Source organism: Sciurus vulgaris (genome assembly GCF_902686455.1).
Source record: "Sciurus vulgaris genome assembly, chromosome: 6".
Lineage (NCBI taxonomy): Eukaryota > Metazoa > Chordata > Mammalia > Rodentia > Sciuridae > Sciurus > Sciurus vulgaris.
The window spans coordinates 103,461,271-103,484,192 of NC_136466.1; positions in this window are offsets into that span (position 1 = coordinate 103,461,271).

A 22,922-nucleotide genomic window follows, 5' to 3' on the forward strand; every position below is an offset into this window, starting at 1 on the left:
CATGTTAAGTAGGAGCTCTAACAAGCAGGCCATTTCAACATGGGGAAGTGGTTTCTGCCATGCTGCATCATATGTAAAAACACCAGCTTTCACTAGTCTGCCTGTAGGAACAGAGAATCACAGTGTCTATAATATACGCTTGGGTATTACCCAGAAGCTAAGACTCGACTCATTCTGTGCCTTAATATGTGATACCCTCAATAATCTAAATAAACACATAAAAATGACTTGTGGTTGAAATTCTCAGCCTGTAATGTAAAGTTGCAATAAATTCCAATTTGGCGGGGGTGGAGGTGGGTACGGGGATTGAACTCAGGGGCACTCAAACCCTAAGCCACATCCTCAGCCCTATTTTTGCATTTTATTTAGAGACATGGTCTCACTGAGTTGCTTAGTGCTGCTTTTGCTGAGGCTGGCTTTGAACTCGCAATTCTTCTCCCTCAACCTCCCAAAAATTCCAAATTTATAGGCAAGTCTTTCCTTAGATAACAAGCCTATTTCAGCAAGATCAATTTGAAACCATGTATCCTGAGAATGAGGAGGACATTTGACCTAAAAATCTTCCTCTCTTCTTGAGACTATTATAGGCTCTGCTGCCTGTAATATAAATACCCCTGAAATCACAGAGGCTTAACAAAACAAAGACACTTTTCTCTCTCAGGTAAAGTATGATGTGGGTTGGGCAAATTTTCTAGGGTTGCTTGTCTTCATTTGGTAATTAGAAATCCAGGTTGACTCTACCTTTATGTAGACAGGAGACAAAATGGGGAAATACTGACTCTTTAGTTTCTTATATCCATCAGCTCAAAATGGTCACACAACCTTAGTTGCTGGGAGGTGAGGATATTTAGAAAAGCATAGCAAATATTAGCTTGTACTAATTGTTTTTCTGCGCCTCCATTCCTACACTAACTCCTTTCAATTTCTGAAGCTGGATAAGATTAGGTTTAGGGGAGCTTCAAGAATGGGACAAGGACTGGCTCTGTATGTGGGTGACCTAGGTCACTTCTGTGGGATGAGATGGTGTCAGCAGAGAGGGGAGTCAGGAGAAGAGTGCATAGCAACACTGCCTCTCCCTTGTCCTATGTCTAAAATTCCTACACTATTCTGTGACTTGGGTTAAGACATTTGTGGTTATTTTAAAAGATAGATGTTGTCTATGAAGAATATACTTTGAGCTAGGATGATTCATAAATACTCTTGAAGCCAAAGTGAGAAGATGAAATTGCTCCCTGGATGAAGGGTTCACTTTCTGACATCGAGGCTCAGGAGAGACACTGCCTTGATCACCCACAAGCAAGGACATCTGACCTCAGGAGAAAGAACTATTTGCAGACAAGTAATAGCCCTTCTCCACTGACATGACACCAGTCATTAGCATCTTTTCTGGAGCAGTTTGATAAGTTGATCTTGTCAGAAACTTTGCTGTCCTCTGGAAAAGAAGGAAAAGTACATTAGTAAGTGAGACTGGGAAGCAACATGTCATGATGGTAAGTGTCTGAGCTACCTCTCAGATGTGGATCCACATCACCTGTTCCAACTTACTAGCAATATAAGTTGGCAATTTGTTTAATGTATATGAACCTCATCTGTAAAACAGGAGTGATGTCCTCCAACAATCTTTTTTAAGGTTGTCAAGAGGTTAAAATAATGTCAAGCATCAGACTCAGAGAAGTATTTAGTGGATACTGTTGGATAGAAAGAGACAACGGGAAATTGAGTTTCAACCAGAGGAAGTTTAAAGTGCAGAAAAGTTGGGCCAACACTGAGTAACTGGGTAAGTGGTCATAGTGAGAAGGGACTGCAGGGAGAGAGGAGGAAGGGGAATTCAGTACATACTTGGCAGAAATCAGTTAGGGCCAGCCCAGCCATACGCTTCTGTCCAGTTTCCACCCTCATTCATTGTGCTCTCTCATTTGATAAGAACTGGTAAAAAATGATAATAAGTTGCCTACAGAAATATTCTGGAATCTTACTAAAATATTTGTGGTGGCTTTGGCTCTGTATTCGTGTACATTTGAACTTTAATGTCTCACATACAGTGGTGGCTCTGGGGCATGCCTCTGGGTGTCAAACCCTAGAAAAATGAGTAAAGCACTTTAACCACCAATATGAAAAGAGTTGACTTCCTAAAGATTCCAATTTTCACCAGACTCTGTGGTGCATACCTGTAATCCCAGCTACCTGGGAGGCTGAGGCACTAGGACCACAAGTTCAAGGCCAGCCTAAGCAACTTAGATTAAGACCCTGTCTCAAAATTTTTTTTTTAAAAAGCAAAAAGGACTGAGAATATAGCTCAGTGGTAGAGCACTCCTCAGTTCAACACCCAGTACCATAAAAAAAAAAAAATTCATTTTTCTTACAATATCTTGGATTATGGAACTGAGAAATCCTCTCAAATAAACAGTACGTTGGTTAAGTTTTCAAATAAAAACTTCATGAAGTATTGCAGAAAATGTCTCCAAAATGTTTTAAATAAAAAATATTCTTCCATGCATTACTGCTTTTGTTAAATATTATCTGATTCAGAGAATTGTTGATGGAAATACTACTACTTTTGAAGTAAATCCTTCATTATATGATAATGCATTGGTGTCAGAAATAAACCAGACCTAAATGGGTGGAACTGGAGAATGTTATGCTAAGCAAAATAAACCAATCCCAAAGAATCAAAGGCCTAAAATTTTCTCTGATATGCACATTCTAATTCACAATAAGGGGGTGGGGGGGTTAGAATAGAAGTATTTTGGACTAGACAGAGGGGAGTAAAGGGACAGGATGGGGGCATGGAGGTAGGAATAATAGTACAATGAATTGAACATTATTGTCCTATGTGCATATATGATTACACACACCTGTATGACTCTACATCATGTACAATTAGACAAATGAGAATTTATAGTCCATTTTATGTATGATGTGTCAAAATACATTCTATTGTAATGTATAACAAATTAGAACAAACAGAAAAATTTCAAAGGGCACTAATGAAAAAAGAAAAGAAAGAAACCAGCCCAAAACCAACTGCTTATGATATACCAAAAAAAAAAAAAAAATTTTTTTTTTTTTTTTTTGGTTTAAACTGGACTTCAAGTTGCCTGAATTTAGGCATATTGAATTTATTAAATATTTTTTAGTTATAAATGGACACAATACTTTATTTTATTTAGTTTTTCATCTTTTTATGTGGTGCCGAGGATCAAATCCAGTGTCTCACACATGCTAGGCAAGTACTCTTCCACTGAGTCACAACCACAGTCCCATATTGGATTTTATCTATAATTAAATCATGGTAACTTTGAGAACTAAAGCAGAATTAATATTTTTTAATTGGTAGCTCCAAAATTATGATCACCTTTCTTATAGGAATATTCCCTGATATTTAATATATACAAGAATCTGTGACTGTCAAATGAAAAGAATAACTCCCTAAATTATAATTAAAAGTAGCCATAAAGAAGATTCTCCACTGAAAAAATATAATATACATAGTTTTGCATAGGCCTCTCACTAGTGTGTGCCCTGAAGCAATCAAAGTCCCTCAAACACTGACAAAATGCCAGGATGGAATCTTCAAGGTGCTTCCTGAAAGCCCAAAAATGAATGCAAAAAACTACACTTTCAGAAACAGTGGATTCATAATCAGATTTAATAATTTGCATCATTAACCATGTGACAATGGAAAAATTACTTAATGTTTTTGATCCTCATATTTCTTATTGTTAAAACAAAAACAACAATGCCTCCTTCGCAGGTTATCATAAGGACAAAGTATGAAGATCTGAAAATTTTCTACCTCTGCATTGGGAGCACAACAGACTTTTGGCTACTCCCTGCTTGCACACTGATCTATTCTGCCATTTTTTACTGGAACTGAACTTTCAGATCTGCTCTTTAATCACTGTCATCTGGGTCTTTTTACTGATGAGATCTACAAAAATGGAAATGGAGTTATTACATCATGTGAAAACCACTGCATGGATAGTATGTCTGGGAGGATCTGACTTAAATTATAAGCTACAAAGCATTTAAGAAATTTGCATGGGAGGGCTTGGGAGGACTTGGGGGTAGGAATTTAGGGGAATAAGTCCATGTTTTCCAGAACAGCTGAAACTGGAGTAGTAGGGGCCAAAATGTCTATTGATTAGAAGACATCTTAAGCGTCTATGATTTCAAAAATAAACCTCAATTCAAGTCACAAGAGCAGTCTTTCAGAATCTATAATCAACAGCATCTCACATGGGCAACTGTATGGTTTACAATGGTTAATAATTTTCCTGAGCAGTGTGAGGAGAGGTACAACATAATGTTTGCAGGTTTCCTGGTTTTATGTGTAAATTATGCTTACTCATGACTTTCAAATGGGAGTCCTACACATACTAAAACATCACTCTAAAGAACTAGTTAGCTTTGGGATTGAAGTTACTCCATATCAGGACCCTGTTAGACTCATAGAGGGTGGTAATAAGAAACAATGAACCTCCCTCTCTGGTCATTATAGGAATGTACTACAGTTACTCAATAAGCATTGTTGGTTTCCCTTAGGTGCCCAGTACAAGGGCACCAGACGTATAAGTAGTCAGTCCCAAACTGTGGCTATCCATAATTGAAGGTTTTTGACTCAGGCATCAAAGAGATCTTTTAATTCTGTGCCATCCAGGGAGAAGCAACTTAAAAGTACTTGTGATTCGTTTGGCTCTTAGGATGTTGAATAAGGCAGTTGTTGATGGTTTGGTTAGTTGCTGTTGATTATTTTTTTTATTTTTTCTTTTTCTATTTATTTATTTATTTATTTATTTATTTTTTGCTTTGATCTGGATTCTTTGTGCTGGGAACAGGAAGATAAATATACTGCAAATACCATCATAGCTCAAAACTCACCCCAACGGGAGAGTACCTAAGTCTTTCATTATTGTTGATTGCCTGCCCATTTAACGTCCAGCCTTCCTGGTCCTGGATCCCTAAAAGTCCTCCCTGATAATTCCAACCATGAATTTTCTCCTTCACTGGAGAAAATCAAAATAAGTTATATAGAAGAAAAGAAGCAATCCTCAATGGACTAAGAGATGGGCTAGAAAGGCTTAGCTAGTAGCTTCTCTACCATAATTCTCACAGCGAGTCTAGTTGTTCAGGTCAGTATGCCCTGAATTCTGTATAGTTTAAGACATAAGACACGTTGGTAAATTACCACAACACAATATTAATAATGCTTTACATTTCATAATAAACCTCAGGACTTGGGAATTTTATAAACTCTTTGAACACACAAATATACTGTGAGGGAACTATGGTAGTATTCTTATGTCTTAGATGAAAAAATAGAGATGCCTAGAAATTAAGGAACTTAGCCAAGCACAGTCAACTAAGAAATGAGGAGAGATTTAGCCCTGTGCCAACAAGAGTTCCAACATCCTGGGAAAACAAACTCTCCCAGAGTTATAGAGAAGAAAGAAATGACTCCCAGTTTGGAAGAAGCCCTGCTTACTCACTGTTTTGTAAATAAATAGCCTGTGTCTTCACCCAGAATACATCTATGGGATAGCACTGGGTCTAAGTAATTATAGTGTGATAGTTATTTGCTGAGCATTAATTAATAACAGATATATCACCAGGCAAAATACAAACACACACACACACACATCTCAGTTCTTACAATTACCCCATAAGGTTGGGATCACCACACCCATTTTACAAATAATGAAACTGAGATATAGAGAAACTGAATAATTTACACAGTTACATTTACAAAAAACTGCAAGCATCTAGCTCCAAATGCCATTGCTGTCATTCCCACTAGCTATGCTGGTCATCACACAATGATATCCACAGTAAAACATGATAAATTTCACAAACACTTGACTGAAGCACAGGAACTGGACCTTCTCATTTTCTCATGCACAAAGTTTAATGCAGAAAAGTCATTTATTTGCAGGGAAGTGCTCTAGAAATCATTGTTCATTTCTACAGAAAGCAAGAGAAAGTTGTACTTAATTTAGGGTTATGAAAATATGTAGAAACCATGACAAGCAGAAGAAAGACCCTACTGTTCTTCAACAGCAACAGGGGCAAGTTGAAGGACAGAACCATTTCCCATTGGCTCCTCAACCCATTACCTTTCCCTCTTCACTCTGTGAAGCTCATGTGTACCTTGGGCATCTCCCAAACTGCTCTTCAGTATTGCAAGGACTGGCATAATGCAGAGAACAAGGAAGGAGATTTGGGCTAGGAGAGATTTAAGTACTCAGTTTCTAAGAAATGTTATGGAATCACATTCCCTTATTTCAAATACAACATATTCCTATCTCCAGGGTCACATTGGTTCAATTTGATAAATTGCTTAACTGGCCCCATACAGTCCTACAATTCATTTTGCATGTAAGCCTTAATGCCATGATTTCAATACTGCTAGCTCTTATGTTTTGCCAAGTGGTACAGACCTGTACATTTGTGGTTTAACTCAGTCTTCTGTTTATTTCCATTGTTGGTACTATTTAAATGGTTACATTAGCATTCATATTTAGAGGGAAAGCAAATTAACCTCCTCATCTTATGGTTAATGACTACCATTGTGCCCTTGGTTCAGATATATCTGGGAAGAGAATGATTCTTTTCTAGTCATTCTCCAGAAAGCTGATACTGTAATTGAAAGTCTGGCTGGTAGCAACCATTGGTGTGGAAAGTTGGGCTTTGTGCTGGGTCAGCTTTTGGTCAGCCTCTGTTCAGTGGAGACCCCAGTCTGGTGGCACAGCAGCTTATGTGACCACAAGCTATCCCCTGGTGGGATAGTAGGCGACAGAAATTCTCAAGCATAGCTTTCCTTGAAAGATGTGAAAGACTAAATCTGTGTAGGTTTGTAAGGCACATATCTGCAAACTGATCTTTCTTTATTGTCATATATGGCAATGAAGACACTTCCAAAAATAATAGATAAATAAATCCAAGAGTGTTTGCATTGCCTTTTTTTGACACAAAGCCCCTTGAAAAGAATGCATCAGGACTTCCTGCCAGTATTTGGAGGTTCTGATGCTTGATCCCTTCCCAAGGAAACTACGTGTATCAAAGTCATTGCCTAAAATGAAAAGTGACCCGAAAGCATGCTTTTGACACTGCAAGAAAGAACTCAGTAAATGTGAACTAATCATTTTCATGATTTAATTTGCAATGAAGAAACAGATTTAAAAGGCAAACAACTAGAATTGTAATAGTTTTAAGTCTCTATTGTGAAATTCTAGAGAAATAAGACTCAGCTCGGAATCTCAATGCCTAGTACAACTGCCCAGACCAAAGGATAGAACAACTCCTCTCCCAGACCCTGCCACTTTTATTGATTTTAATACAGTTGTAGTGATACCGCTGGTTATCCGTAAAGAGTTCTGCTTCCTTAAATGTTGAAGTTTGAACATTAGAGAAGCACACCGAGGCAAGCATATAGAGCAGGTTTTATTTAAAAGTAGTAACGTAGACTTCTCCCAGGAGGAAGAAGGGGGCCATGGCTGGTATTCTGGTATCCCAAGAAATGATAGCATCCTGCCCCTTTTATAGACTAAAGTTTCCTTTGTTCTCCTCCTTTGTCCCCTCCCTTATCTTTCTCCTTCCTGCCTATGTGACTAAGCCCAGGAGATGCCTGTGGTATGGCCAGGGGGTGAGTAGGTAGGTTGGAAGGGCCAAGGTGGAGTGCAAGGCAGGAAGGGAGCGGAGCGGCAGGCCAGAGACCATTGAAGAGTAGCTCTCTGTCTGCACAGGTTGTTACTTCATTAACAACCTTTTGAGGAGGGGTGGAATCCAAGGGCTTTGGAGACAGGAACATTCCAACTTCCTGAACTCAGATCAGCCTCCGTTTTCTCCATTCATCCAGATTACTTATTCTACACTAACTGCCTATCTTTAATTCTGGCTTCAGTGGGTCCTTATTCTTTTAGGATTTGTGGAATTTTTTTTCTTTTTCTGAAGTACACCTGAGAGATTATAAAAGGAAGATCCAAATGGTTGGCAAATTAGAATTCTACTGCTAATGGTAAGAAGCAAGGCCTCCCTGCCCAACACATGTTGAAGTCAACACTCTGGCACCAAGGTTTTGCAAAAAGTAAAAGCTTTATTGCATGGTCACCGACAAGGAGGACAGAAACTAGCTGTAAATGTGAAATGGAGAGGAAAGTTGCTGCCTGTGAACTGGTTAGTAAGGAAGCTTTTAGGGCTTTCCTGCAGGCATAGGTGGTTACCTTGGCTCTTCACAGGTTGTCTGTTTCTTTTCGGTTGGGGGTGATTATGTTCTGGGTTCCAGGTAATTTTGAGCTCATGATGTCAAAAGGTCATTGATCAGACAATCTTGTTGCTTCTGTGCGTGTCCACCCTTGAAAAGTCAGTCCTTGTCTGGATTCCGGAGGCTATTCCTCAAAAACAACTACATACTTTGTTATTTAAGGAATTTGTGTCTGGGTGTGTCCAGGACTTAACAGATTTCACTATTAATATGATCTTGAGCTTTGTTTTGGCATTTGAAATCACATTGCAGGCTGAAAATTAGAAAAAAAAAATTGATGTAAAAGAAAAATTCTATGTATCAATCTTCCCTTTAAAAATTCAATTAAAATAAAAGGTTAAAGGAAGATTTGTGAAGCATTTGAATGACTTTAAATAAAAATGATGATGATGATGATGATGATAAGAGATAGGAGTAAAACACTAAAGCAAGAGTCAATATCTGGGAAGTTCCTAACTAACTGGCGTCCACAAATTCAGAACAGCTGTGACCCAAAGGGAAATGACTGATTTCTCCCAAAAAAGTGAGAAAAAAGTCCCATTTCAGTTCACTAGGCAGGCTTCTCCTTTGGGGAATCCTGAGGAAAAGTCAACAAAGAATACAAGACTACGTTTGGCAGAATATTAATGTTCCATTTACATCACAAAAGCCCAGGAACTAATCCTAATCCCACCAGCAAACTACTGTTCTCCCAACTCCAGGAAAGGCAGAAAACAAAAGGTTTGAAAAGGCCAGTGTCTAAGCAGCATTTCCTGGAAAGGCTATAAAGAGTAAATGCCTTCAACCCAGCCCATTCCCAAACTTCATCTCCTTGGCCAGAGTTTCAGAATCATCGTGTATGTATCCTTCTTCAGGTCAAGAAGTTGCTTTAATTTTCTAGAGCCTTGGACTCAATTACAAAGGCAAGGTTAAAGAAAGGGATAACTGGGATTTTCTTTTTCGATGAAAATAGTTTTCTCTTTCTTCTAGGAGTACAGTCTCTGCAGCCTTTGAGATACTCTCATCTTTTCAACTTTCCAGTTCAATGAATATGAACTCACAGTTTCATTTAAAGAAAAACAGGGGGAGAAAAAAAGATACAGTCCCTTAGACTGGCCCCAGTCACAGAGAATTGCATCCCTGAAGACCATCTTTGGATTTCAAAAAGGGAAATGTATCCACTGGTGTTTTATTAAAAAAATAAAAATAAAATAAAGCAAAAGGGTGCAAATCTGAAATTCTGTTCTGTCACCAGTAATTGTTCATGGTTATTTAGCCAACTGCATTGCTAATCTAGTGTCGGCAGAAATTGTCCCATGATGTCAAATACCTGTCAGTGGCACCAAGTCAAAATCAAGATTCATCCAAGTAGCAGCTGACTCCCTTTTCACTACTTATGTACTTATGTATGGTTCATTTCCTTCCATGGGCCAAAGTGCCAAAGTCAATTTTCCCAGCTCATCTCCATCAGATCACAAGGTCTCCTTTGTCTCCTTTCTGGCTTCACTGAGCTCAGTCAGAGAAATCAATTCTCAAGTTACTCCAATGATAAAATCTTTTTTCTGCTAGTAATTCTACTGAAGTCTCACATTTGTTTTCAATGTTTTTGCACGTGTTGTTTTCAGAAACCTATTCTTGTATTTCTTTCCTGGAAAAAAACATCCATTTTCTCTGCTTTTCATCTTTTCTTCAGTACCCTCTCCCTTTCTTTTATACCTTTATTTTTGTGATTGTCCTTACATATTTCAAACAAGAGAACTTAATAGGGGAGATTTGGTTACTCATTGATGAATTAATTTGGAAGATGATTTTTAAAAATTGATCAAAATAAACTCAACATAAGTTTATTTGAACAGAGAACCCAGCATTCCACCCTGCAAGGTGGCTTTTGAGTATTTATAGACAACAAAAAATGGAAGAAAGCAGAAGCAAGGAAAAAAGCGAACCAGTCATTTCAAAGTAACTTTCCTTGTAAAGCAGCAGAGGGGACTTCTTCATCCTCAGGGCTAAAGTGGGTCTATTTGGAGATTTGGCTCTGCTCTCTTCATCTCCCTCTCTATCTCTCTCAGGATCAGCAAGACAAGATTACCAGAGCACACAGCAGCCTCTCCTGCAGGAGAGCAGGATATGGAGCCCTGAAGGAGAGAGGGTCATTGGAAATATGAAAACAGAAGCCAAGGCAGAGCAAGTACAAAATACCTTCTTCTTTTTTGACCTTCCAGTCTCCCATCAGCCTCTCTTTGGCTGAACTCAGTTGGAAGCCTGAGAAATGGGATCTACTTGGGTCAGGCTCCCTATCATTCAGAGGGGTGCTAGGAATGACTAGGAGAGCAAAAGGTCATGTGACAATCATGTCACAGCACCTAACATCTGAAGTCCCTAAATCTACACCTGAGTCAAATCCCTGTTCATGACCTGGTTAATCTGAACACTTAACTCTAGTCATAAGTATACCTTGGAGTTCAACCAGGCCCCTTTCAACTCTGAAATTCTAGGAATATTCACTTCTAAGACTGGAAGAGATAGCCTTTGTTGCTCTCCATGGCACCTCTCATTTGGCACATTTTCTCTCCTTTGCGGTTCAAATATTGCTCTAAAAACATTTTTGAGATTTTACTAACATAATGCTAGCAACTGTTGGAAACAGAGATGATGACAAAATCCTTAAAATATTAAGGAGATTAGATAGCCCAAATAAGTTACTCAAATAGAGTTAGTGGTTTAGGTGGTATCAAAGAGCAGTAGATGAAGGCTGGGGATATAGCTCAATGGTAGAGTACTTGCCTATCAAGCTCAACACCCTGGGTTTGATACCAAACACTGAAAAAAAGAAAAGAAAAGAAATGGAGGAGAAAGGTCAAGTTCAGTGGTCAAGCCTCAAGGAAACATTTTGGGAGCAATAAGGATTCTGCAGGTTATAGAGGAAGGGTAGGATTTAGTTAAGCAGAAAGCAATAGCTCAGGAAATACCTTGTGAACCAAGATTCAAAGATAGAAATACACACATAATTTGACATCAATAGCAAAAGTGTCACGAAGTGGAACAGAGTAAGGAGACAATGGGTCGGGGCTTTTCTCCCTGGCCAAATTGCCTTCAAAGTAATTATGATGTATTTTCAGTTGATGTATTATTTAATAGTACTTTTTATTAAAGAAAATATCCCATAAATTTTTTTAAATAAAATAATCTTTTTATAGGTCAGAAGATTACATTAGTTCTGGATGTGCTTACTTTGAAAGAATGTAGTAGGTTTTTTTTTTTTCTCAACTAAACTGTTCTGTTATTCAAGTGACACTGATTGACATGAAAATGTAGAGAATTTTGCCCACAAATTTATTTCATCTGCTTATTTTATTTTGTTTCATCGATTTTAAGACAATCAACATAGTTCAGATTATTAACATCTGCACAATACCTAAGAATGTGCTTGATTCTTGGGCAGTGACAAATACTTAGCAATATAATGATGGTATAAGTTCAACATCACTAGAAGAACACCTTCTAGGAGAAACAGGCCCTTATGGTGGTAAGTGTATTGTTATTTCTTTCTTTACACATTTACTTTATCCCTATTGTTCAACCTGTAGTCATTCAATATTTACCGAGCAGATTAAATCAATGTGAAACATATATCAAAGCATCCTAATCCCAAAATATGAAATCTAAAATGCTGCCAAGTGTAGAAGTTTTTGAGTGCCAACATGGCATTGCTAGTAGAAAATTTCACATCTGACCTCAGTCAACAGATCACAGTACAAATGTAAAAAGTCCACTAAAAATATTATATAACATTAATACCAAGCTATGGTTATATATGAGACATAAATGAATTTCGTATTTAGACTTTGACAATGTTAATTCTGCCTATCCAAGAGCATGGGAGATCTTTCCATCTTCTAAGGTCTTCTTCAATTTCTTTCTTTAGTGTTCTGTAGTTTTCATCGTAGATGTCTTTCACTTCTTTTCTTAGATTGATTCCCAATTTTGTGTGTGTGTGTGTGTGTGTGTGGCTATTGTGAATGGGATAGTTTTCCTAATTTCTCTTTCAGTGGATTCATCACTGATGTATAGGAATGCATTTGATTTATGGGTGATAATTTTATATCCTGCTAGTTCACTGAGTTCATTTATTAGTTCTAGAAGTTTTTTGGTAAAATTTTTTGGATCCACTAAATATAGAATCATGTCATCAGCAAATAGTGATAGTTTGAGTTCTTCTTTTTCTAGTCGTATCGCTTTAATTTCTTTGGTCTGTCTAATTGCTCTAGCTAAAGTTTCAAGGATAATGTTGAATAAAAGTGGTAAAAGATGGCATCCTTGTCTTGTTCCAGTTCTTAGAAGGAATGTTTTCAATTTTTCTCCATTTAGAATGATGTTGGCCATGAACTTAGCATAGATAGGTTTTACAATGTTGAGGTATGTTCCTACTATTCCTAGTTTTTCTAGTGTTTTGAACATGAAGTGGTGCTATATTTTGTCAAATGCTTTGTCTGCATCTATTGAGATGATCACATGATTCTTGTCTTTAAGCCTATTGATGTGATGATTTGTTTATTAATCTCCATTTGTTGAACCAACCTTGCATCCCTGGGATGAACCCCACTTGATCATGGCACACTATCTTTTTAATATGTTTTTGTATGTGATTTGCCAGAATTTTGTTAAGAATTTTTGCATCTATGTTCATCAGGGATATTGGTCTGAAGTCTTCTTTCCTTGATGTGTCTTTGGTTTTGGTATCAGAATGATACTAGCTTCATAGAATGAGTTTGGAAGGGCTCCCTCCTTTTCTATTTCATGACATAATTTAAGAAGTATTGGTGTTAATTCTTCATTGAAGGTCCATTCAATAAAGTGGGACCTGGATAGAACAAAAACAGAAGAGAGGTGAACAGAATTGCCTCTGACTCCTGGAACTGAAAACTCTCTTCCCACTGCCTTGAATATCAGAGTTCCAGCCTTTCTAGCCTTGGGATTGCAGGACTTCATATCAGTAGCCCTCTAGCCCTCAGTTCTTTAGCCTCAATATGAAAATTACAGCATTTGCTTCCCAATTCCTGAGGCTTTCCCACCGGGGCTTAGCCACACTACCAGAATTTCAAGGTCTCCAGCTTGCAGACTTTCCATCAGGGGGCTTCTCAGTCTCCATAGTCACGCCAGTCAAGTCTCCTAATAAATATCTTCTCAATTTTCTATCTATACATATTCTATTTGCTCTGTATCTCTGGATCCCAACAGACCATACCACATTCTTCCTGATGACATTAAATCTTTCTGAAGCTGTGTACTCCACAATACTGTGATAAAAAAAAAAAAAAAAAAAAAAAAAAAAAAAAAAAAAAAAAACAAGTAGCACTGGAGAATCAATGTAGACAGGAAATTAAAGTGGCAATGTCCAATCTGATTTCAAAGTTTGAGAATTTTAGCAGTGCCTAATAGGCACATGCTTCATATTGTTGAGAAATTATAGACAAGAATGAAGCTATATTTTATTTGAATTTCTATGTATTTTCTTTTAAGGCAGCCACCAAGTTGTTAGACCATAAATATGTATTCAGTTACATGGACCTAAGGACTTAATAAATGGAGCTCTCCAATATTTCTTCTGGCTTGAGGGCATCATGAAAAATTACTGACACTGTGAGAGCCCCACAAACAGAACATTTGTGAAGGTCAGTTGAACTCCTTTTACATGCATAAGCTTTTATAATCCTTGCAACAACCTAATGAGTGAGGTGCTGTTAAAGTTTCTGATTTACAGATATGTGAACTGAGGACACAAACAGTAACAAGACTAGATTAAGATCCCAAATGATCTAAGTTGTACAGACCCAGTCATCTAACTTTGAAACCACCACTCTTAATCACTACACTATATCTAAGGCTGAATACTAGATAATTTAGTTCAGACAAAACTGGACATCTCTGGACAGAGATGCCTACTTCCATTGAGAGCTGAATCTGACCCTAAAATATAACAGTCACCACATGTTTTCCTGCCATCTTGTCAAAGGCTATATTAGCTCAAGTTCTCAAAGCTGTTTGCTGAAATAACCGTTTTGCTGAAATTACAGGCTCAAAAGGTCCTGTAATGGTGTGTGAGCTTTAGATGAAAGTCACCTTGTATCCAGGCAAACAAAGAAAATCGAAGACTGTCTAAAGTGGCAGCTTGAGTTCATCAACTCTATCAACTTGCTCAACAAACATTACCAAGTACACAGGCCCTTGTCTGAAGGAGCCTCTGTGGAAATCCTAGATAAAAGAGCAGAATTCGGTAAACTGTTCCAAAAGTAACATGATCCATCCATTTTTGACATGTTTTAAAACCTGAAAAACAGTGAAGCCATTGCAAATGAATGCAAAAGGGAAGAAAAAGCAATTTAAAAAAAAAAAAAAAGAAAGTAAGAAAGAAAAGAAAAGAAAAACCTCTAGAAAGCTAACAGCTGAAGCAGAGGTCAGCAACCTGTGGGGCAAAAGATTTTCAGTTGGACTTCTGCTAATCTTAGGGAATTATAGATAGTTAGACCCAGACTGAAGGTTCTGCAGCAGTATTAATATAAAAGGAGTCCTTGTTATTCTGCCTATCTGAATCCCCCTAGGTACAGGTTTTAAATTCCTCCAGGGAAGCAAAAGTAGTCAGAACACTAAGGAACCAACCATTGATAAACCAGAACCACTCTATTCTACTCTAATTGCCCCTGGTTAGTGTCAGCTTCTCTCTTAGCCCATCATGCCAAAGTCCTTGAATAGTCTTTAACTGTTTGTGTGTGTATCAGCCAAGAGTACATTGCAAGTGTGGCAAATTGTTCTCCAAGGGATACTGCAAAGCTTTCAAAAGACCTAAAAGGGTATGAAGTCATTGAAAGTGAAGTTGGAAAAAACATTCAAATATTAAGAGAATCTGGCAGTTAAACTAGTTAGCAGTTGATGGATTAGGTAAGTAGCATTTTCCCATCATTGATTATCAAATGTTAAAGACCTCTTGGCAATGGACTATCCAGGCACTTTTATACCTCTGCACACTAGGCCCTGCAAAAAATGATGATGGATACTTCATTAGGCAGGGTTCTCCAGAAAAACAGAAGAAATGGGGTGATAGATAAATAGATAGCCTATATACAAATAATATACACACATATGTATACGTATACATATAGATAGATAGGGTAAGTTAGTTTAAGGAATTGGCAATGTACAATTGTGGAGGCTTCTTGAGTTCAAAAGCTAATGTAGGAGGCTATAGGCTGGAAACATAAAAAAGCTGAAATTTGTCTTCAAGAAGACCACTCAAAGTCCATCAATTGAGAGTAAGTCAAATCCAAAAGCACCATCACAGAAATACCCAGAAAAATCTTTGACTAAATATCTTCCATTCTTAGTAGATTCTAGAAATTCCTGGCAAAGACCTGTCAAGTTCTGAGAATCAGAACTATCTGTAGCCCCTCCCCAAGCTCCCCAAGACAATAGTTTCTGGAAAATACACCAGTTGTAGGAGAGGGAATGAAGATAATTATTAGCAACATTGAGAGGCAGGTTGCTGACTTCAGATGAACTCATTAGAAAGATGCCCACCAGTAGACAGCACATCACATACCTCTTTGTATACCACTTTAAAGTCCTCAGGATCTTCCTTATTGCTAATTCTTGCTGTGGTATCCAAGGACAATGCCAAGTTTGACTAGCTTCAACAGGGACACCTGGGAAGAGCTTCTCCTTGGACCTGCACAGCACCCCAAGGTGGATACCCTAAGAAAGCTCACTCAAAACTCATATGTGCACATGGGAAGTAAGAGAAAATTATACCCCTGGACCCAGCTTTGGAGAGTAGAGGATGGACTCCTACACATGTTTTATAAGGGTTCCTACAAGGGAGAGTCATCTGTAGCAGTACCAAACTTTCCTCTGTTGTTATTTTACTGTCTCTTCCCTGCATCCCACTCCCTAGAATTGTATTGCCACATTACTGTTATTACCTACCTTATGGTTCTTAATTCCAGGCTCTGTTCTTTCATCTGAAGCAGAGGGTGAAAGTCTTTCCTTTGCATTTGTATGGAAGAAACTAGGTTAAGCATTACAGTCTATTGATTACCAAGTAAAAGATTGAGCATTCTTTTATTCCATGTCATAAAAATTATTTAATTGAACTAGGAATGTATCGAGAAGCTGGTGGGGCTCAAATATGAACCAGTCCAAAAAGTTCATGAAAAAGAAAAAGCACATTTCATTTTATGAGTCTCTCAGTTCTCCTAGTCTGAATAGCTGTTTTAATAGTCTACACTCACTTGCCAGTGTTTTCACTGCTGTGCTCTTTCCATTATTTCTGAACTGCATTGGCCTCTTCAGGCTCTTTATCTGGCCAAATTGCTCCCTTGACTTAGGAGATTTCCAGGAACTCAATGATGTTCCTAATTATTAATTGGTTGCTGCAAGTCATGTGAGAAACAGTTTATCCTTTGTTGCCACGAATCCCCCAAAGCTGTGATTATGGCTATTTATTAAAGATCCAGAAAGATGTATTTTAAAACACATTTTAAAGCTTCAAAAGTTAGATAATGATAGCTTTAAAAAAACTAATGAAAGAGTCAAAGATCTCCAAGTAGTATTCATTTATTCATTCTTTCATGCCTTCCATTTATATTGAAACAGACTATGCATGCAGATAGGAACAAACCTGGGACCAACCCAGAAGCCCTGGAAAAAGTTGAAGTGTCTTCAAGTCTAATGTGATTCTTGTGGAGCTACCAATCACAAAACCTTTCACTCTGATCACAGGGACTGGTAGGTGATCACTCCCCTGGACAAGGAAAGAGTTCAGAGGCAGGCGATAAGTTGTCCGATAAAGGCATCCAGTTCCTTGGGGTTTTTCAGTTCAAAGGTACAAAAGAAGGGATCTTGACTTCTGTGTCAGAGTTACAAGTTCTGCTAGTAGCCTGCTTCTCAGCTATGTTGGTAAAATTTATCTGCAGTGGAGAAAATGACTATGAACGAAGAAAAACAGGGATGAGAGAGAAGCAAAGGGAGGTTTTTAATTTTATAAAGACCTGCACATTTATGCCTGAGGGTTGCTGCCCCAATTCTTTCCATCAGAGTATAAAATCTCACGTTATATTTGTGCTAAAATTGGTTTTCCGTAACTTTCAATTGGAAGGCACCAAGTAGTATCCTATGGGGAAGATGAGTTTATTTTTATTGGTGCATTATAATTACACATAATGGTGGGATTCATTATGCCATATTTGTACACGCACATAACATAATTTGGTCAATTTTATTCCCAGGTGCCTTCCTTTTCCCTGCACTCCTCCCTCCCCTGACCTGCTTGCTCTACTGCACTAATCTTTCTTCTGTTATGATTATTATTGTTATTACGAGAGTATTATAATTATATTTATAAGCAAGATTCATTGTAGTATATTCACTCATGAATAAAGCATAATTTGGTAGATTTCATTCCTCAGTATTTCTTCCACTCTACTGTCTTTCCTCCCTCTCAATCCTCTTCCTCTACCATATTGATCAGATAGGTTATTTTGAGGCACATCATTTCTTCACTCCTCTGGTTTCTATCGAGTATTTTTCCTAAACATTCTTGATCTGTTCTCCACTATCATTCACTTCATCTCACAGAGTATGAATTAACTCATTTTACCTGTAAATTTGAGGAGAATGAACAAGAAATGTCTGTTCATCCACTTTCTTTCATTCTCTTGGGAGTGAGCTTCCTGCAGGGTGGGATGGGGGTGCAGGGGGAAGTCTCCTCTGAGCTTCTCTGCTGCAAATGTTACCTCTTCCCCTCCATGGTTGAGGCCTGCCTGGTCCAGGACTGCTGTGACATAATTGTGAGGGTAATGAAATCTTCATTCTAGGGCTCTGTAATAGCAGGCTTACTTTCCTACCAAAAGAACAATGTCCTCCAATCTACTTTTTGAAATAATAATAATAATGTGGAAATAGCTCATTCTTAATACTACTTGCTGCATGCATAAGTAACTGTATCCTCACAGTAATTCTCTGAGGTGGGTGTACTCTTGTTTATAACCATGTTTTCATATAAAAATGTAAGACATAGATAATGTAAGCTCTTTTCTCTAGACTACCCAGTCAGAAAGTAGCAAATGTGGGATTCAAATGCAGTTCATGTAGTCCTGGAGTCCATAGGCTAACTTTTCGCTGTATTACATGTACTGAAGGAGTTACATGGAGTGTATTCTTTGTTCTTCCATTTGCCTTCCTCTTTTTTCTTAAACCTCAGTTTTTTCCAAAGATACTCTTTAGAGTTTCCTTAAAACTTCCAATACTCACATAAAGTTCTGAAGACATACTCCAAGAAAAATCTATGCCTGATACTTAAATTCAGTGAATACTAATCAGATTCCATTTAATGTCTATCATATTTATAGTATAGTAAACCTGCACTAGTCAGAAAAATTCAGCTTTACAGGCAACAAATTCTTGTCTCTTTATCAACAAAAAGTCAGCTCTGCAGTTTTCTTTAGTGGGCTTTAAAAGTTTCACTGCTGAATTTTATGATGTCTGTCATAAAGTTTTGAATACTTCAACATACACAGTGTGAAACTGCACAAGTACCAGTTAGTTGAACTTTAATCTGAAGCAGTCCATTGCTCTAATAGAAATGGATAATCTTGTGAGAATCAGTTAAGGATATATGGAAAGGCCAGATGCAGAGGTGCACACCGGTAATCCAGCAACTAGGGAGACTGAAATAGTAGGATGATAAGTTTAAGGTCATCCATCCTTGGCAACTTAGCAAGACCCTGCCTCCAAATAAAAACCATATATATATATGTGTGTGTGTATATATATATATATATGGTGTATACATATATATGGTTTATATATATATGTTATACATATGTAAGATATGTATATATGTGTGGTTCAAGATTTCAGAGGTTCAGTACATATGTATAGAAAGGTCACCCCTAGACTGTCCATTTCCCATTAGGACAAAATATGCATTTATTTTGGTCCTCACACGAATCTGTGATTTGTAAAGAAGTTGTAAATCCCTGAAAGCAAAAACACTAGTATGAAGTGGTAGGGACAGATTTCCTTCTCTCACCCTATAAAGAGATGCATCACTCACTCTATCAGCTGATCTTCCCTTGGAGACTTAACTGAACACCTGTTGATGAAAACTGTCTTATAACATGTTTCTTTTCCTAAAGCTAGAAAGTAAGACACCACAAAGTGTTCCAACAGGGGACAGTCAATAAATTCTCTAATTAACACTCGTGTTCATATGCAATTCTTGCAGATCCATGATCATATTCATCCCACCAGTGCTGCCTTGAAGTTTAATTCAATAACAAACACCAGGAGAGAAGGTATGTGAGAATTCTCAAGTGTAGTTCACTGGATCCTTGAGCATTATTTCATTTGTTGTTTTAGTTAGCTCTTTATCACTGTGACCAAAATACCTGAAAAAAACAATGTAGAAGTGGAAGAGTTTATTTTGGCTCACTGTTTCAGAGGTTCAGTCCATGGTTGGCTGACCCCATATCTCTGGGCCTGAGAAAAGGCAGAAACTCAAGGCAGAAGAGCATGGCAGAAGAAAGCAGCTCAGGACCTGGCAATCAAAAAGCAGAAAGAGCTCCACACACCAGGGACAAAATATAAATCCCAAAGTCACTCACCCAGTGACCTGCTTCTTCTAGCCATACCCTACCTGCTTACAATTACCATCCAGTTAATCCATGTGAGTGGATATAATCCACTGATAAACTGCAATTCTCATAATCTAATCTGAACATTCTTGCCTTGTCTCTCACACAAACTTTTGGAGGATACCTTATATATAAACCATACCATCTGCTGCACTGTGAGGCAATGGCAGTTGTAAACAATTTCTTCAAAGTAATAGCATGTGGTAGGCAAAATGATCCTGCCCAAATATATCCATTCTCTGACCCTCAGATCTGTGAATATGTTAGATTGCATGACACAAGATTTGAGACTGCAGATGGAATTAAGGCTACTAATCCAGTGACTTTGAGGTAAGGATATTATTCTGAATTATCCTTAGAGTAATCCTTAGAGTCCTCAGTAGAGAAGAAAGGCAGACGTGGAACCAGAGATATGGAAGTGTGAGGATGAAGCATGATGTTGCTGGCTTCAAGATGAAGGAACTGGAACTTTTAGATGCTGGGAACATCATAGAAAGGGATTGTTCTTCAGAATCTCTGAATGAGTAATTTTAGCCAATTTCAAACCTCCGACCTCAAGAATAATAAATTTATGATGTTTTAAGTCCTTAAATTTGTGGTACTTCATTATAGTAACATTTGGAAATTAATACACAAAATTAAAAGAAATAAGGAAATATAATACATTGATAAATCCCCCCCCCCACTACCAACAGTTGTGCTCCACATTTTCTGCTCTGATATATGCTCTGGGGCAGGCTGGGGTAGATCTGACCATCAGGACTGATCATTCAGGCTCCCTTACTTCTGAGTCCTGGAATATAAAAGATGTATCTTGAGATGTTTCTTCCCCAGCTCTCTTCCTGTGGAGATGCCATGACCCTTGTTGGGGGCAGTACCATGCTAAGTATAGTCCTCTGGGCAGCTCTCATCCACAGTGCAGCCACTGGGCTCTTCTCACACTTGTTCCTTCCTGAGTCACTTCAGATTTGGAGTTGGTGATGACTGCACATGGAACTAGACTCAGGTAACTAAATATTTTGTGTTAGTTCCTCTAAGTATCCCTATATTTTTATTATTTTTAAAATTCTTTATTAAATTCTCTTTAGTTAAACTCCCATTTTAAGATACTGTTAGGATACTTGCATACATATGTACATATAAGTATATATGCATATGACAATAAATTCCTTCCAGACCTTTGTCTTATTTTCTTAGAAGTTTTAGTTAATATTATTTTTGACCCTTTAACAAAACTTCGGGTGACTCAAAGTACAGGTCACCTATTTCTCTGTGAGTCTCCATAGTCCTAATATAGAACCTGAAAACTCTATGATAAACAAATGTTGATTTAGCAAATAACATTATTAAATGTCAAGTAAACTGGAAAAAACTTTAGAAGCAGGGCTATTTTTCTTCTATCAAAGATGGTAGGACATTCGTGGGAAGCCATTCTTATCTAGCAGACTCAGACGAGATTGAGTCTCATGGCACAGAGGCCTGACTTCTCGGAACTGGCAGACACAGAGGTCTGTCCTAGATTGCTGGGGTATATGTGGCACTGTGGGAGTGGTTCCCTGTCTGGTTCTATGATAGTTTCCTTAATAAAATTACTCCCCAAGCTCCACCTCATCCTGTTCATCACAGAAGAAGCTCCTCCCGATCTTGGCCCCATTTACCTGTGTGATTATAAATAAAAGAGAGTTAGGTTACTCCACATTGTTAGAGGCCAGACCAGGAGTGGCCCAGCCTGTCATGCCCCTTCTCATTTAAAAAGAGTATTGGCTCTTGTGTGTTTATTGATTAGATAAGTTTATGGGTGATTGATTGATAGCCAACATTATCCTCCGGCAGTTCACCCTTTTCTCATCCATGGACATGGCTGAGAAACCCCCACAGACATTCAGAGGCAGAGCCATAGAAGTACTGTGAGAAGCAGAAGGCAGGAGTCACACCCACTTCCTCTTTAGCAGTGTTTGCATCAAGAGGGAGTATAAATAATACGAAAGATAGCTCTATAACGAAAGAGTCCTTCATATGCATGGTTCTTCCAGGGATCTGAGAGGATCCTGGAACTTTGTCCATATGGTCACATACGTTCTGTAATTCATGAAAGGAAGATATGTTAATGGAATGCAGTCCATTGTCGAGTGTCATAACTGAAGCCAGACAAGGGCCTGAGAAGTCTTTCTATTCTCTCCCTACAGAGAGAATAAAATTATGGCATTTGCCAGTAAATGGATGGAACGGGACAATAACATGCTAAGTGAAATAAGCCAAACCCAGAAAAACCAAAGGTCGAATGTTTTCTATGATAGTGGATGCTAATTCACAATAAGCGAGGAAGACTAGAAAACAGTAGAGGTACTTTGGATTAGATAGAGGGGAGTAAGGGAGGGGAAAGAATATGGGGGTAGGAAGGACAGTAGAGTGAAACAGACACTACTACCCCAGGCACATATATGACTGCGTGTGATCTTACAATATATACAGTAAGAAAAATGAGAAATTACACTTCATTTATGTATGATCTATTGAAACACGTAAATGCATTCTACTGTCATGTAAAACTTATTAAAACAAATAAAAATTAATTAAAAAAGGAAAGAGTGAGGGTGGGGGTGGGGGTATGAAAAATGATGGAATAAGACAGACCTCATTACCCTATGTACATGTATAATTACATGAATGATATGAATCTACATCACGCACAACCATAGAAATGAAAAGTTGTACCCCATTTGTGTACAATGAATCAAAATGCAATCTGTAAAAATAAAACAATATATATTAGCAAACAGAGAAAAAAGAGGAATAAAAGGAAAAAGGTGAGAGAGAGAGAAGGAGGAAGAGGAAGAGGATAGTAGTAGTAGTATTGATGGGGAAGGAGGAAAGGAAGGAGGGAGGGAGGGGAGAGAAGGGAGAGGGAGGGAAAGGAAGGAGTGGGAAAGAGCAAGGAACTATTGAATTTTATGTCTTAACAGCTGCAACTTAACCTGAAGTTCTTCAAAGGACCA